The sequence below is a fragment of the Anabrus simplex genome, chromosome 14 (genome assembly GCF_040414725.1).
Source record: "Anabrus simplex isolate iqAnaSimp1 chromosome 14, ASM4041472v1, whole genome shotgun sequence".
NCBI lineage: Eukaryota > Metazoa > Arthropoda > Insecta > Orthoptera > Tettigoniidae > Anabrus > Anabrus simplex.
The window spans coordinates 77,442,635-77,459,083 of NC_090278.1; the positions used below are offsets into that span (position 1 = coordinate 77,442,635).

The following is a 16,449-nucleotide window of genomic DNA, read 5'->3' on the forward strand; positions in this document are numbered from 1 at the left end:
ACAATATTTACATTTTTTTAAACCTGACCGACACACTTTTGCACATTGCCTTTCACCTCCCCTACGCCTAGACCCGCGGTGTTGCTCACATGGGTACAATATCTCGACAAAGGTCTCAAATATAATAATCCCATTACCTCTGAAGCTGTCAACCCTACGATAACCCGCCTGCCAATTTCCAATTTCTCTATAGCTTTCCCTCTATCCTCACCTACATCCATGACCTCGACGTGATTGGTACCCACTATGTGAGGAACACCACGGGAATACCGGCGCCCGTGACTAGTAAACCTAGGTGAGGAACCTTACCGGTTTGCGTTGGCTATGAGTGGCGCCCTTGTGTGAGAAACACCATAGGTCTGCGTTCCCTGTATGAATTGCAATACTTGTGAGTAGTACCATCTTGTGTGGACCACCGTGAGTTGGAACAAATCAGAATAGCTTAAACATTTTTGGACAGGAGGAATGGTTTTTAATTAAGCGTAGTCGCACTTGAAATAGATGACTTATACCAGACAGATAATGTGATAAGTTTGTCTCTAAAAGGTTTCTTGTAGATAAGAAACACGAAAGAATTAAGAATTCTTAGATAAGTTTCTCTGGCACTGAATAGAACCTAGCTCAATTAGCAGATATGTTAAACAGAAAATGTAGTTCTGGATAATTTTTAGTAGAGACTTTTCAGATCAAGAATTTGCTGAATTTATTTTGTGAGCTTGTTGTCAGTTCCTAATTTTGTAGAATGAATTGCAGACTGCACTGTTTAGATAGTACAGGGTCTCTCATAAAACTCAGACCGAGCACACGGTGTTTCTACACTGCGCTGTGGCAGCCACCTCCGCCAAACTTATGTGCAGCCATCGTGCTTTAAGAGAGTATACAGTCTTATATGAAATCTTACCTTATAAAAGATGCTGGAAGTGTCGTCCTTTCTGGGTTATACAGGCATTGTATCTGGTAACCAAATTATGGCTGACATGAGTTCTTTTCCAGTTCCTCCAATGTGTGAGGATTTGTTCAATACACTTTTTCTGTGTTTACCTCACAAGTAAAAATCATCCACTGCACTGTCTTCTCAGAAGAAAAAAGGTGCCAAACACCAATTTCTCTATCATAATGAGGGACTTCACTAGCACCATTAGGATTTTCTGCTCACCAATAGCGAGAGTTATGACCAAGTAGCGAATATTTAAGAATAACTTAAATATTATATTTAAATGATCCGCCTATTCAATACTTACATAATCTATTAAATCTAGTGCATGTTTCTTCCCCTAAGGAACATCAGCTAGAATAAATCACAACAATATATTGGATATAAAAAATACATTACTAGATTGGAAAGACAAAAAACACTTTGATACACAATGACATTTAAAATAAATTATTAGTAAACTTAGTAAAGTTACAAGTCATATAGTCAGTAAAATTGGTTGAATTGTTCATTAAACTCTTGATGATAAAGTTCGTGGGAACTAACGGTTGTATTCATAAAATCTTAAGATGACCATTGTTGTGAATAAAAACCTTTGATTTAAAATATTTCTTGGTAACAGATCCTTAGGATATCTGGATATCCCTAATTTGTATTTATGGTTGAATGCTTTAGGATTTCAAGTCAACACGGGCCAGAACAGTAAAGTTATTTGTAGAACCGATGTTTTGTCTGAAATTAAATTAAAACTAAGTATAAGTAAAGAGAGACGGAAGATGAAATAATATGATTTAAATTGTTACTTCCTTGTTATTGGAAGAAAAGGAAACATTTCTGCTGAGGTTAAGTTAACGTTAAAGGTTAAGTTAAAGTTCAACATTTCTAACTTTCGCTTTAATCAGTTCCTCGTGCAAGATGTTATACTTCTGAGAAAGATCGTTCATATTAGCCTCTGCATGAGAGGAAGTATTTCATAAAATAAGAGTAAATTTCCTCGGGGCTCTTCTTGCAAGGTAAAGAACTATGTGTGCGCCTCCCGTACTGCTGCTTAAGTCGGGGAGATTAAAAACTCCGCTCGATGGTCTGGGTTTGAGACCCTGTATACTTCTGAGGATTATGGTTTCATAGCCTTTCTTTGGAACAACTTTCTGCATACTTCGTTAGATCATTTTCTTTTGAGAGGAGAGTTTTGTATTACTGTACATGTATTCTCGAGTCAGCTGTGTAGGTATGACTAACCGGTTGTTTCTTGTATTTTCTAGGTAAGCTGGACATTGAAGGTGGAATGTTCAGCTCTTGTCCATTTCTGGTGGATCAAGCAGCTCAGAAGACTGGAAGAGACCCTGGTGTCGACAAACTTTCCATCTGTACTCGACAAGCTCACTCACCGTAGTCTCAAGTTTCCGGTGCTGGTTACCTTGTTACTTGCAGCAAGTTATGATGGGAAATGATTTCCTCTGTACAGAAACAGGTCTGTGTTGCTCAATTTTGACTTTTAGAAGCAGCTCTTTATTTTTAATACCTTGGGTAGATTGTTCCAGTTTGTTTTTAACATTGTACATCGAGAAACCAGTTCTTATTTAATGAAAGAATAGCGGTGGGGTGTGTCAGCATCTGTTAAGTGGGGATTAAATTTACTAATGGCCATATAAATATTCTGTCTGTTAATATACTATAGTGTCTTTTTCTGTTAGCTTTGGTCGAGACACCACTCGGAGCATGGCATGGCTGGCGCAATGACACTTGATCACTAGCCAGTATAATTGAGAGAAATAAATCAATGATTTCACCTAATAGATACTAATTTACTAATACTAACAATGAAAACAACGAAATTAATGAAAAATTATGAAAACTTTCGCATTTATTTGGATACAAAGACAAATTTTAATGACATCCTAGAGCACAAAATTCCCTGGATTATAATATCCTAATTTACCTAAAGATATTAGGGAGGAAATATGACTTTGTAACATAAACAAGCTAGAATGCTCCAATATTCAGCTAGGATCTCCCTCCCCCACGAGAAACAGCGAACAACGAAGGAGCTGAGGACACACTTCTTCCCCCACTTCCCCGCCGCACTGCGATAACGAAACGTTTCTACACACACACCAGTACAAAACCAGACAGAAGGCAGAGACAACAGCTGGAACACTACTCTCTAGAAATGTAAAGGGACAATAACACTCTGGATGTAGAGGGGGTAAGTTTTCCTTAAAGCAATCAAAATGACTATTTTTTCCACAATAGTTTCCATCATACATAAATACAGGTAAAAAAATTTAGGGGAACATGTTTTTGAACATATGCCATGCTCCACAAAACAATACCTCACACAAGTATATTACCAACTGAACCTTTATTCTTTACTGTTGAAGTATACAAAAGAACATTGATGAATTCGCGTTCATTATCAGAACACAAATGGAAATTTCCAAATGGGGACGAAAATAGTGATAAGTCCTCCAGGGTGGATTTTTATCACAGTTGAAAAGCTTCATTATGGTGCATGTCTCCAACGAGCACTTATCACAGCTTGGCACCTATGTGACATGCTCCGTGTAAGTCCACGGAGGTCACGTTGCGGTATCTGCTCCCATTCTTCAATGAGAGCCTGTTCGAGGTCTTGGGGATTCTGTGGTGGAACAGGACGCCCACGAACACTTCTGTCAAGCCTATCGCACACATGCTCAATGGGATTAAGGACGGGACTCGCTGCTGGCTATTCCATCTCTTGAATGTCCAGTTCTCGCAAGACTGCTCTGGTGATGCGCGCTAAATGAGCCCTGGCATTGTTGTGCATGAGTAGGAATTCAGGGCCAACACCGTATACAACAACCAACACATGCTGTAGCAGTTTCTGCTTGATGTACCCCGCAGTGGTAAGATTACCACGGACGATGACAAGATCCATGCGGTCATCAATACTGATGCCACCCCACACATCACAGAACCTTGTCCGAATCGGTCGCCTTCCTGGAAAGCATTTGGCATGTGCTGCTCACCACAGCATCTCCATACATGTTGACGTCCATCACGCTGTCAGGGGAAATCTGGACTCGTCTGTGAACAACACAGGTCTCTATTGGTGAAGTTGCCAGTTGATGTGGGTACGGGCAAACAGAAGGCGAGCTGCATGATGTTATTGCGTTAAACGGCGCCCTCAAACAGGACGTCTGGGTTGTACGGACACTTCTCTTAACCTGTTCCTTACTGTCTGGTCAGACACAGTGACCCTCGTGAGGTCTTGTTGCAATTCTCTGGCAGTTGCTGAATGATGCTGCAACGCACAGATGGTCAGATATGTCATCCTGTGGGGTTGTCATGCGTCCACGACCTTGTCCAACCCTCCTTGTGAACTGGCTTGTCTCACTGTAGCGATTCCACAAGCGGTGAATAACCGACAGACATTGAGATCCACAGCAACACGATGAAAAGTCCATCCTTCCTGGATCAAAGTGATGACCCTTGTGACTTGAACCTCGTTAAGATGTCTCACGGGATGTGCTGGTTGATGTACGTGCTCAAATGGTCGCAGTAATGTGCGTGCCTCACGATGACACACGGCTGCACCATTATTCACTTTGTTTTGAGGGGTTACCTGACAGTTTAATGCATGGCTATGCCTACAGATGAAGTATAACTTTGATTTGACATACCCTGAGTAGCTAAGGTCTCAAAGTATGCTGTATAACCATTGGAACCCTATCTACCAAATTAGCGTTTACATACCAGACGTTACAAAAAATGTTCCTCTAATTTTTTTAAACTGTGTTTCTCCCATTTCTTCCCGATTACAGATCGGGTTGCAAACTACCAGCCAACTTATGGAATGCCAACTCCACTGAGGTTATAAATTTTGACATGCATGATATAACTAAAAATTTAAACTTTTTGAAACAAGATCCAGTGTCATAGAAGATAACTCATCACATTCCCTGAAAATCACCAACTCACGCTAACATAAGAACTACTTAACTTGAAAAACTGCATCGTATGACATCAAAACTATTTTTAGTTATAAGCCATTTAACTGCTAAAATTTTTTTGAAGCATAATGTGATAGTTTCACCCTACTCCATTTTCCATAACACATTCCTTGAGTTTGAGCTATGTTAATTATTTTTAAGGTTTTCAATGTCTCTAGGATTAAGAAGAGATGAATGTTTCCTTACTTCTTGTAAATAGCACACCTAAAGAAGACGTAGCTGATGTCTAGTCACTAGATGAAACATTTACTACATTTCTTAGTTTGCCAAAGGCAAATTGGTATTGATTAGGTGAAATCATTGTTTTATCTCAGTACTATACCAAATCGATATGAATCATGAGGATGATAGTTTTCTAGTCGGTATAACACGTGCCTTTCCTCACTACATCGTGACAATTCACATTTATAGAAAGTTATTTATAGTGAAACTATTAGTCTAAAACTTACCTGGCATTACATTTAATGTTGAAAATGCTGTCCCTCAGCTGTCAGACACCATGTAAACAGGTTTGCAGGCACTCGGCAAATCTCGGTCTGAGTGATGTTCGAAATAACTTGTCCAATGTTCTCTTGTGTGAGCGTTGTTCACATATGCTTTCCCCTTCAGCATTTCCCACTGGGATTTAAATCGGATCTAGTGGGATAATTAACCGCACGGTCTTTGAAAACTTCCCGTATTATCTCTATAGTTACATGCTATAAATTTCATTGTTGGTCTTTGGTGGATATATAGTCTAAATAATCAAAACTATCTGGATTAAAGAACTACCAGAACATTGGACAAAAGCCCTCATTCACCCACTGCACAAAAAGACAAAACCGACCCTAATAACTACAGGGGAATCTCGCTGCTTGACATAACATACAAAATATTTTTAATAATCATCCTTAATAGGATAATTTTACAACTTGAGAAAGAACTAGAATATCAAGGAGGTTTCAGACGTTGGAGGAGCTGTCCTGATCAGATCATGAGTCTTAAGTTGATAATGGACTATAACAAGAGAAGAAATAGATATGCTGATAACATTTGTAGATTTCAAGAAAGCTTATGATTGCATCCATAGAGAACCTCTGTTCAGAATTTTAAGACGCCTTGGACTACACCCCAAATTAAACATGATAAAATTGACTCGCACTAACACCAAATCAAAAGTGAAGTTTAGGGGTGAAACATCTGAGACATTTGAAATTAAAACTGGACTACGGCAGGGAGATGGGCTCTCACCTTTATTATTTACTTGTGCTCTAGAAATGGTAATGAGGGAATGGTTTAGAAAATGTCCCCCCAAAATAAAGATTGGCCGAAAAATCAAACAAATTGCCTGGGTTTTGCTGACGACTTAGCATTACTAGCAGTGGACATAAAAGAAGCAAAAACCCAGATATCAGAACTTCAAAACATTGCAAATAAAATTGGCCTCAAAATCATTTGAAAAAACGGAAATTATGCCCCAAAAACCAACACTTCTAAAAGAAGTCACCATAAATGGTAATAAAATCAAAATAACTCAATTTAAATACCTTGGAGTAATAACACATAACCTAAATGAAAAATCTCAATCCAAACAAGAACAAAATGTTTGTGCTTTAGCTAATCTATAACATGGGATATCTACAAAAAGAAATGTCTATCAATAAATGCAAAAATAAAACACAACAGTTATAAAACCGGAAGCTACATATGCAGCAAAAACACTTTTTTTACCTGAATAAATAATCAAAGAAAGTTGAAAGGATTGGAAGAAAATGCTTCAACAAAAATACCAGAAAGATGGCCAGTGGCAGTTAATACCTAACAGTCGTGTACAAAGAGCTAGGACCCATTAGATACTATGAGTAAGAGGAGACTGGGATTTTTTGGACATATCATGAGGATGCAGGATTCGAAACTTCTGAAACAACTAGTACAACACAATCTCGTCTCAAAAAATACAACAGGATGTAGATGGATCAGAGAAGAGAGGATCTGAAGTAAATAGGCCTTACAACAGAAGACACCACAAATAAGATAAAATTGAATACAAAACTAAAGAATACAAACCTCCACTTTACCCTTACACAAAACAAATTAACAACATATTTTCAACTGAGGAAAGGGCACGAGGATCGGAGCGACTGAAGAAGTACTGGGAGGACTGCAAAGCCCGAACAATCCCTTCAAAGAGAACTGAACGACGAACTGACTAAAGTGATCCTATGTGGTCATAAAAGAAGAATCAAAACTGATAAAAATTCCACCTTTCCATCATAATGATAATGTCTTGACTATTCATTTCTACATTAAATCCACATTAACTACAGCAGTGTTATTCAAAGTGCGGTACGTGTTCCCTTAGTGGTACACAAAATTATCGCTTCTGTTTTTGGTGACCAGTACAGAAAAGAGTTGAGCCTACTCAATTTCAATAAAATTGTCTTGATTTAGTGTTTTTGTCTACTGCTACAGTCCACTTTCTGACTTATTCATTCTAAAATGTCAGTTTGTACCTCCCTTTGACTAGGTATGCAAAAATGCTCACTTATGCTGTTTTGACCTTTTTAAAAAAATCTTTATTTTGAAATCCACTCCTTCACTTCAGCTTTTCTTCACTGCCAGTGTATATAGCACAATAGTAATTGTTGCATTAATAATTATACTCATATATCATTGCTCGCAATGAAAACCTCTTAATTCCACTCGGGAGAAAGCCACATTTCTCCATTAGCCTTGTGAAGGCCTGCCATGTTCCCTGAGAAGCCCATAACACCCATGGTATCCCCTGCCTGAAGTAAGGTGACTAATAGGGGCCCCAGGGGCTCTGAACTTTGGAGCGTGGATTGGCGACCACGGCCCCTTAGCTGAGTCCTGGGACTGCTTCCACTTGTGCCAGGCTCTTCACTTTCATCTATCCTATCCGACCTTCCTTGGTCAACTCTTGTTCTTTTCCAACCCCGACGCTATTAGGTTTGCGAGAGCTAGGGAGTCTTGCATTTTCACGCCCTTCATGGCCCTAGTCTTCCTTTGGCCGATACCTTTATTTTTCGAAGTGTCTGATCCCTTCCATTCTTTCTGATTTAGTGTTATATAGAGGATGGTTGACTAGTTGTACTTCCTCTTAAAACAGTAATCACCACCACCTGAGGCCACAGAAGACTCCAGTGGTCGAATAATTGAGCTATCACCAAAAATGGCAGGAACAGTTTTTCGAACATTGCTCACCGCTCAGTTTTGGGCTTCTTCCATAAACTTTACTTCAAAGGAGTTACGAAGTTTCATTTGCTCAGCGACTCTTATACACAATTCATTATTGTTATTGGGGAACGGAATGGCCTAAGGGCTTAGTTGCTTGCCTGTCGCCCTGGTGACTGGTTTGATTCCTGGTTTTGGCAGGGTGGAATTTTCAGTCGAAAATCACATGGTGTTACGAAGGGCATATAATCTTAAATCCCTGCCACAATTGGGAACATGCATCATTTTCAAAAATATTTTTTTTGAAAAGTACACCAATGAAATAGTACGTAAACGTATTACATTGTGGTATGTTGCCTTGTTTTCTACCATTAAAAAAATATTTAATAGTGCCTTTCCGCAAGGCGAGTGAAACGGCCTCTGACGTAAGCGGCGCGCTGTGACGTCACGATCCAGTACCGCATGGAGCTCTACCAGCCGTTGTGCATCAGCCGTTGCTAAAAGCCGATTGTTTATTATTGATGATCGCGAATAACTTAGAAATGACGGAAGAAAGGTTCAAAACAGCACAGTCAGACAATCTATCATGTGTAAATGTCATCATTCTTGAAAAATAGTGACTTTTGTGGCCGCAGAAATTCGCGGATAACAAGCAAGTTTGTAAGTGGTGTCTTTTATATACGTGCAATGTACTGTAACCCATAGTATTAGGATAACAACTAACCTGGATAGATATCACATCACTTTCAACATTTCCTTCTAGACTGACTCCCCTATTAAAGAATAACATTACATTTTCGGGCTTTCAGCATTAGTAAAGTAAGAAATTGGATTTCAGCACTAACATAAACATATAGGTAGCATTATAGTACTAGTCCGCTTCTGTGGTGTAGTGGTTAATGTGTGCCACTCCCGGAGGCCCGGTTTCGATTCCCGGTTCTGCCATGAAAGTTGAAAACAAATAGTACGAGGGCTGGAACGGGGTCTACTCAGCCTCGGGAGGTCAACTGAGTAGAAGGGTTTCGAATCCCACCTCAGCCATCCTCGAAGTGGTTTTTCGTATTTTCCTACTTCTCCTCCAGGCACCTAAGGCCACGGCCGTTTCCTTCCCTCTTCCTTGTCTATCCCTTCCGATCCTCCCATCCTCCAACAAGGCCCCTGTTGAGCATAACAGGTGAGGCCGCCTGGGTGAGGTAATGGCCCTCCTCACCAGTTTCATCACCATACTCAAAGTCTCACGTTCCAGGACACTGCCCTTGAAGTGGTAGAGGTGAAATCCCTCGCTGAGTCAGAGAGAAAACCAACCCTGAAGAATAAACTGATTAAGAAAGAAAGAAGGAAAGAAAGAAAGATCATAGTACTATAGGGCTATAATCTATCATTCCCAAAAAAATATATATTTATGGTTGGGACAACTGGCCTACCCACTTCCGGGGCCCATGAAAGAGAATTAAATATCTTTGTGGAGGGAAAAAGTTAAACATGATAAAGATAAATATGACTTCATCTAGTTTTCACAAGTCGGGCTGAGTGGTTGAGACTGTTGAGGTGCTGGCCTTCTGACCCCAACTTGGCAGGTTCGATCCTGGTTCAGTCCGGTGGTAGTTGAAGGTGCTCAAATACGTCAGCCTCGTGTCGGTAGATTTACTGGCACGTAAAATAACTCCTGCAGGACTAAATTGCTGCACATCGGCGTCTCCGAAAATCGTAGAAGTAGTTAGCGGGGCGTGAAGCCAATAACATTAATTACATTTGGCTTTTAACAAGCTGAGCATATCAGGAAAGAAAAGTGTCCTGGTGACATTTTAGTCGCTCAATACAGGAATGTCTTTGGGTGCTGTGACTTTTATTTTTTTGCTTTACGTCACACCGTCACATATAGGTCTTATGGCGACGATGGGACAGGAAAGGCCTAGGAATGGGAACAAAGCGGCCGTGGCCTTAGGTACAGCCTCAGCATCGAGCTCACAGCTGCGCGCTCCTAACCGCACGGGCAACTCGCGCGGTATTTTTACCCTTCGGTTTATTGACTTGGCTTGTATAACCTAAAACTTAGGCTAAGTTGGATAATATTTTAAACACCTACATCACTATTTTCACCTGTGTGCAATTATGTTATTTATTTCATTAATATTATGATAATTATTATAATTGAGCATTATTAACTTATAAGACCCCAACAGACAAACATTGGTTTTGTGTAGAGTTATACATTTTTTAAATTCACGTTGTTTCCTTTCATGATGTACACGCTATTCTTTGTTACATTATAGAGTATTTAGATATAGCCTAAATTTTTTACCAATTAAGCTCAATTAAGACATACATAACTGTCCCATGCCAAGATATATTGGTAGAATTAGAGCTGTCAAAATGGTTCATAACCCCTTTGATTTATTATCTTGACATGGATCACCCAAAACATAAGGTTAGGTTTGGAGAATACTTTAATAATCAGCATTATTTAATGCACTGTTTATTACTTTCATATTCCAAGATGTAATTGAAGCATTTAAATAAAGCATCATTCATTAAAATTTAAAGTATACCACTAGAACAGCTGACATGGAAAAGTGATTTGAAAAATTCAAACAAATTCATCTTACGTAAATATCTTCAAAAAAATAAACTGTAGACTTTTCCGATATATCACCAGCATTTCTCCAGCTCGCCAAAATCCATTTCTCCCTAGTTTTAGCGTCTTTGGAACGTTTATAAACAATTTGTTTGGTATGCTATTGCACATCGGAACTCTATACCATTTATAAGTTTTCTGCCTCACAGTCTGCGCAGGATTCATTTTAAGTCTAAAATATACCACTCAGATTATTATCCAATGTATAGAACTCGAATTTAACCATACTAGACACTAACGTAAAGTAGAAATACGCGAAGTGTATCCTGCTTTTCACAGCACACTGTGTGTTATTTCGTCTGCTAATTCAGTCAACCTGTACGATGACGTCAGGCCAATGAGATCGCGTACTTGCGTGACGTGACATTTTCGTAGATTTTTATCATGTTTCGAGTTATTATTTGTACATTCTGATCACATTTTTGAATTCTGCATGCAATTTTGAATCAGATTAGCATATTTTTAATTAAAACCCCGGATCATGCATGTTCCCTATTCTTTCATGCCTCTGCATGCATGGACCCTGAGCAAGTGGGATAAGCTGCGAATGATGGGGGTAGATAAGATTATTTGGCATATTTGTTACTTCTGATTTAATTGCAATATACTCGTACTTCAGGGTTGGGGGTACGAAGGAAAAAATTGGATTTTTGGGGTACGCCAACCAAAAAGTTTGAATACAGCTGAACTAAGACAAGTGTTTCATCCTGTTTTAGGACATACTCAGGTGTAATTACTTGCTATAGATGAAACTTCTTAAAAACACAAAAGAACAGATTCCATGCAACATTGCACAATTAACAGCACTTATTTAAAATATAATTATTAAAGGAAATAGTAAAATGTTAGTCTTGTGACTCTTATCTTCTTGTTGTGTGTGACATTTTGTTGATGAGAAACGCCTTCTTACTGAAAATATGCACTTGCACACTTTGTCTTAAAATCTCCAACCAGTCTGAATTTAAAAATGTCCTTTCTACTCCAGAAATTGAGTTACTTAAGAACTTAAAATAGGCTTACGTAAGTGGTCTATTTGTTTTGAGTGGACGTGGATTTCTTACTCTTGGACAAAACAAACCATTTTTTACTTGAAGGAAATGAACAAATTCTGTATATTACTGTTACGTCCAAATCTGGAGAAAGATGTGAATGTAACAGGTCAGATTATCATGTGTAGTTAGATTTTAAGTGCACTCACCCCGTACCACTTCCCACAGCAGATTCTCCACCACCTACTGTACTAACAGCTGCTCTCCATCTAGTATTGTAACTGTGTGTGACTGCAGGACCTGCATGCACGGCATGATTGGGGGGGGATAGAAGGGGACGGATAAGGAGTGTTCAGTCTGTCAAGGAGGGGAATTAATGTAGAAATAGTCAAGAGTTTGTTGTGGTGAAAAGGTGGATTTTTATTGTATAAGTTTTGATCATCTCCATAGGCTGATCAGCAGTGTGTGCATGAAGTAACAATTACTTCTTTGTTCTTCAGTCAGCTCTTGAAGGAACGACCTGAGAATGAGGTCTATATATTGGTCAGAATCTGTTTGTTGGTAGGCCCTATAATTCAGCGAGCACTTACTGCACACCGAACTCCTATCTTTACATCATGAAGTGGACGGACATGCAGCTGGTGGAGATTTTCTGGACTCCAGTAGCGGATGTTTTGACTGTTTATATAGCCACTTAAGTGGAGCCATGCCTCATCACAGGGGAATGAATTTTTATGTAGTAAGAAATTAAAAAAATATTCATAAAAATCGAAAAATGTGTATAAAATGAAGCAAATTTGAAGGGTGGCAGCTGAAAACAATCGGTCACCTTTTCCTAATTGCCTAGAATTTCAATTTTAAGTTTTTAAGTCTATTGTCTTGTCTACTTTAAATTGAGATAAAATTTATCAACACATTATGTAGAACAAGTCATTTTATTATACAGTACATGATGTATAGAAAAGAGTACATGTAAAGTGAAATGAAAAACACAATTCATAAAGGACAAATACAGGAGATTGATCTTGATCTTTGATGTTTCTTGCCGGTTAGGTGCCGTCATCTATGGGAGGATGCATTTCCTTGTTACTGTGGTCATGACAGATACAGAAATACCATTCTTTTCAAATTCTGAGCAATGTACAGACAAAACTCTTATTTTATATGCACGTAAGTTTTTTTTTTTCAAATATAAACAATCGTAGCTGCACTAGACTCTTCGAGTCAAACACTACCATTTTATAAGGCTGCATTTTTTGTGTAAAGTGCTACCTGAGAAAGGTCTTTCAAGAATGTTTTCAACACACTTGCACAGATTCCAAATTGATATTCACGGCAATGACACCATCACAACTTAATCTAGAGATTTTAAACAATGCACCTACATTACAAGATATTAGAATCATTCCGTATTGACGGTTTTCACTTTACAATGGCGAAAAATGAAAGTATCCTCCTATTCAATACATCATGTATTCCGTCATTAGACGGAGTAAACAAGTTCAGACATGTTTCGGCTCGTTTGAGCCATCTTCAGTGAAAAAATTAGGGGGGTTGGAAAAATTTACATAATATGAGTTGAAAAAATGCTATAAAACATAATGAAAGCGCAAATGAAAAAACAAACAAAAGAGAGCCTAGACGGAAACAAAATAGTACAAATATACAATATTTACATCAATATGCAGAGCAAAAAACAACTTAATGCGACAAAATTCAGTGAAACAGGTGTTAATTTGAAATAATAATTGATACTAAAAACTGCGTTAACCTAAGAAACAAGGGAATGAGAAAACAAATGATGCAGATGGAAATGAATAACATGGTGAGGTTGTGGACCTCATAGTTTACAAATTATTAGTTTATAAAAACGACAAAACAGTTTGAAATCGCTGTCAAAATCCTAGTGGAAACCCATCACGTAAAATTGGTCAGGAGGAGAGCGGGAGCAAACATTTTGAGAGAAACCAAGCCTGAATTAACCTGCAGGCGAAAAGCCTGTGATAAGGAGAAAAAACACCTTAAATTTAAGGCTTCAGAAATAGCAGCATTCTTAATATCTTCTCAATCTAGCGGTCCCTTTCTTCATTATTGTTTCATAATGTTGGCTGGTGTTTTGCCTTATTATAGAGGGGTCGGAAGGGCCGCATATAAAAATATGAGAAGCTGTGTTAGGTAGAAGACAGATGCATAGTAAATTGTAGTAATCTAGTGGAAACCGTCAATGAAGTTCTAATGGTGTGCAGTAGGTGGTTGTCCTCTCTAGTGGCCAGCCACTAGAGAGGACAACCACCTACTGCACACCATTAGAACTTCATTGACGGTTTCCACTAGATTACTACAATTTACTATGCATCTGTCTTCTACCTAACACAGCTTCTCATATTTTTATATGCGGCCCTTCCGACCCCTCTATAATAAGGCAAAACACCAGCCAACATTATGAAACAATAATGAAGAAAGGGACCGCTAGATTGAGAAGATATTAAGAATGCTGCTATTTCTGAAGCCTTAAATTTAAGGTGTTTTTTCTCCTTATCACAGGCTTTTCGCCTGCAGGTTAATTCAGGCTTGGTTTCTCTCAAAATGTTTGCTCCCGCTCTCCTCCTGACCAATTTTACGTGATGGGTTTCCACTAGGATTTTGACAGCGATTTCAAACTGTTTTGTCGTTTTTATAAACTAATAATTTGTAAACTATGAGGTCCACAACCTCACCATGTTATTCATTTCCATCTGCATCATTTGTTTTCTCATTCCCTTGTTTCTTAGGTTAACGCAGTTTTTAGTATCAATTATTATTTCAAATTAACACCTGTTTCACTGAATTTTGTCGCATTAAGTTGTTTTTTGCTCTGCATATTGATGTAAATATTGTATATTTGTACTATTTTGTTTCCGTCTAGGCTCTCTTTTGTTTGTTTTTTCATTTGCGCTTTCATTATGTTTTATAGCATTTTTTCAACTCATATTATGTAAATTTTTCCAACCCCCCTAATTTTTTCACTGAAGATGGCTCAAACGAGCCGAAACATGTCTGAACTTGTTTACTCCGTCTAATGACGGAATACATGATGTATTGAATAGGAGGATACTTTCATTTTTCGCCATTGTAAAATGCACCTACAGTTTCACCTGGTGATGCTTCGTGATAGTACAGTCATTTTCACAGAAATTCACTGGGACTAAATATTTTTTTAAACTTATAAAGCCTAACCTAAACTGAACCAGCAAAATTTAACTGGTATTTTACTGTCACCGAAGTTCTATAGTTTCACTCGCTTACTGAGTGTACGTGCATCAATGACAGATGAGGGGAAAATATTTGTCACGATGTGTAACACATGTTATATTCATGAAGAATGGCACAGAACTTTTGAAAACTTCACCTATAATCCAAAAGGAACACTACAAAACACTGTATACCACTATACAAAATTTTTTTACTTCGTGCTTAGCTCTGTGTTCATGCTGGACAACCAAAATATTTTTTGTGGCTATCTGAAAACACACTACATGTGCAATCATTAAATTGCTGAAAAAAACTTTATAAATGCCAAAATTGAAAAATAAAATATATTCTTCTATATTACGATTGATTTCATAAACTGGCTTTCATTTGCAAGACGATGTGAAAGTGGCTATACTGTTAACATCTTGATATTTTTCTTGTAATCTCTAGTGTGTGGCACTGAACTCTTAAAAGTGCCAAGTATTAACTAACATCCTTTACCTAAGCTTGCTGGCCTGTCGCCGTAAATTGCTGTCGGGAGGGCCCACAGCCCTACCCCGCTCCCAGGACAAGGAAGCTTGAAGTGCATGCGCGAACCAAGCAACCTAAATTTCACTGGGGTAGCTCTCTTTTACGCCCACAAGGAAATCCAGCTCGCTGGAGAAGCTGAACTGCGGTAGTGCGAGCGGATTGTCGAGACAGCTGTACTTGGCTTAGATGTTTGCAGTTTTTTAAACTTCGTAAAATGTGTTCTAACGAATGATAAAATGTAAATACAAAATGATTTACCCCAGCAGCGCTAGGGTAGATGGGGTTCAGTGCACGCCACTGCTTTCAACGTATTAATTGTTCAGTATGTATAAAAGAGATGGATAGAGCAACTTTTGTGAAATCAAGAAGTTATGGGTTCAGATCCTACTGGTGTCTGGTTTGCCATTTTTGTTCTGTAAGGTATTAAACATTTCTGTACGTAAGGCTATGTATTAAAAGGCAAATATCACAGTCCTATTCTCTTTTTCTAATGGCTTGTTACTGCTGCCAATTTGACTAGTTACATGTTCAAATCAAGGCATAACCACCCAAGGTATCAATAAGAGATTCCTTTATGCAATACTGTATTATTCTGTGTTTGCCTTGTGTAAATAATTCAGCTCCCTTCTTGAAATTTATTACTTGTCAGAATTACGTGAAACCACGCTGTAATAAGACACAAGCAAATATATTACAGGTACATATGCTGTAAGTTGATACGAATACATAAAGGCTAAGTCTGCAAACCATACCAAAGTCGTGACGACAAAGTTAGGTTAGGTTGATACTGAAATTTCAACTGAATTGATCTTTATAGCAGAGGTAATGTTGCTTTCCCCTTCAGAGGAGTTCTTGCAGACTTCTTGCTTGTTATACATCCTAGCTACGTTCTGTACATACAAAATGGACGAAATAAGACCGTATTAATAAAATGCTGTGCTAGTCATTTAACACAACTGTTAT

At 38.4% G+C, this 16,449-nt stretch overlaps 1 long non-coding RNA gene across 1 annotated transcript in view; it reads left to right on the plus strand.

Annotated features, from left to right (window-relative positions):
• Positions 1–16,449, plus strand: part of LOC136885789 (uncharacterized) — a 50,683-nt gene that overhangs the window by 23,312 nt on the left and 10,922 nt on the right. The window contains exon 3 of the long non-coding RNA XR_010861616.2: positions 2,197–2,405. This is a non-coding gene — a long non-coding RNA (uncharacterized lncRNA). The remainder of the gene's footprint in view (positions 1–2,196; positions 2,406–16,449) is intronic.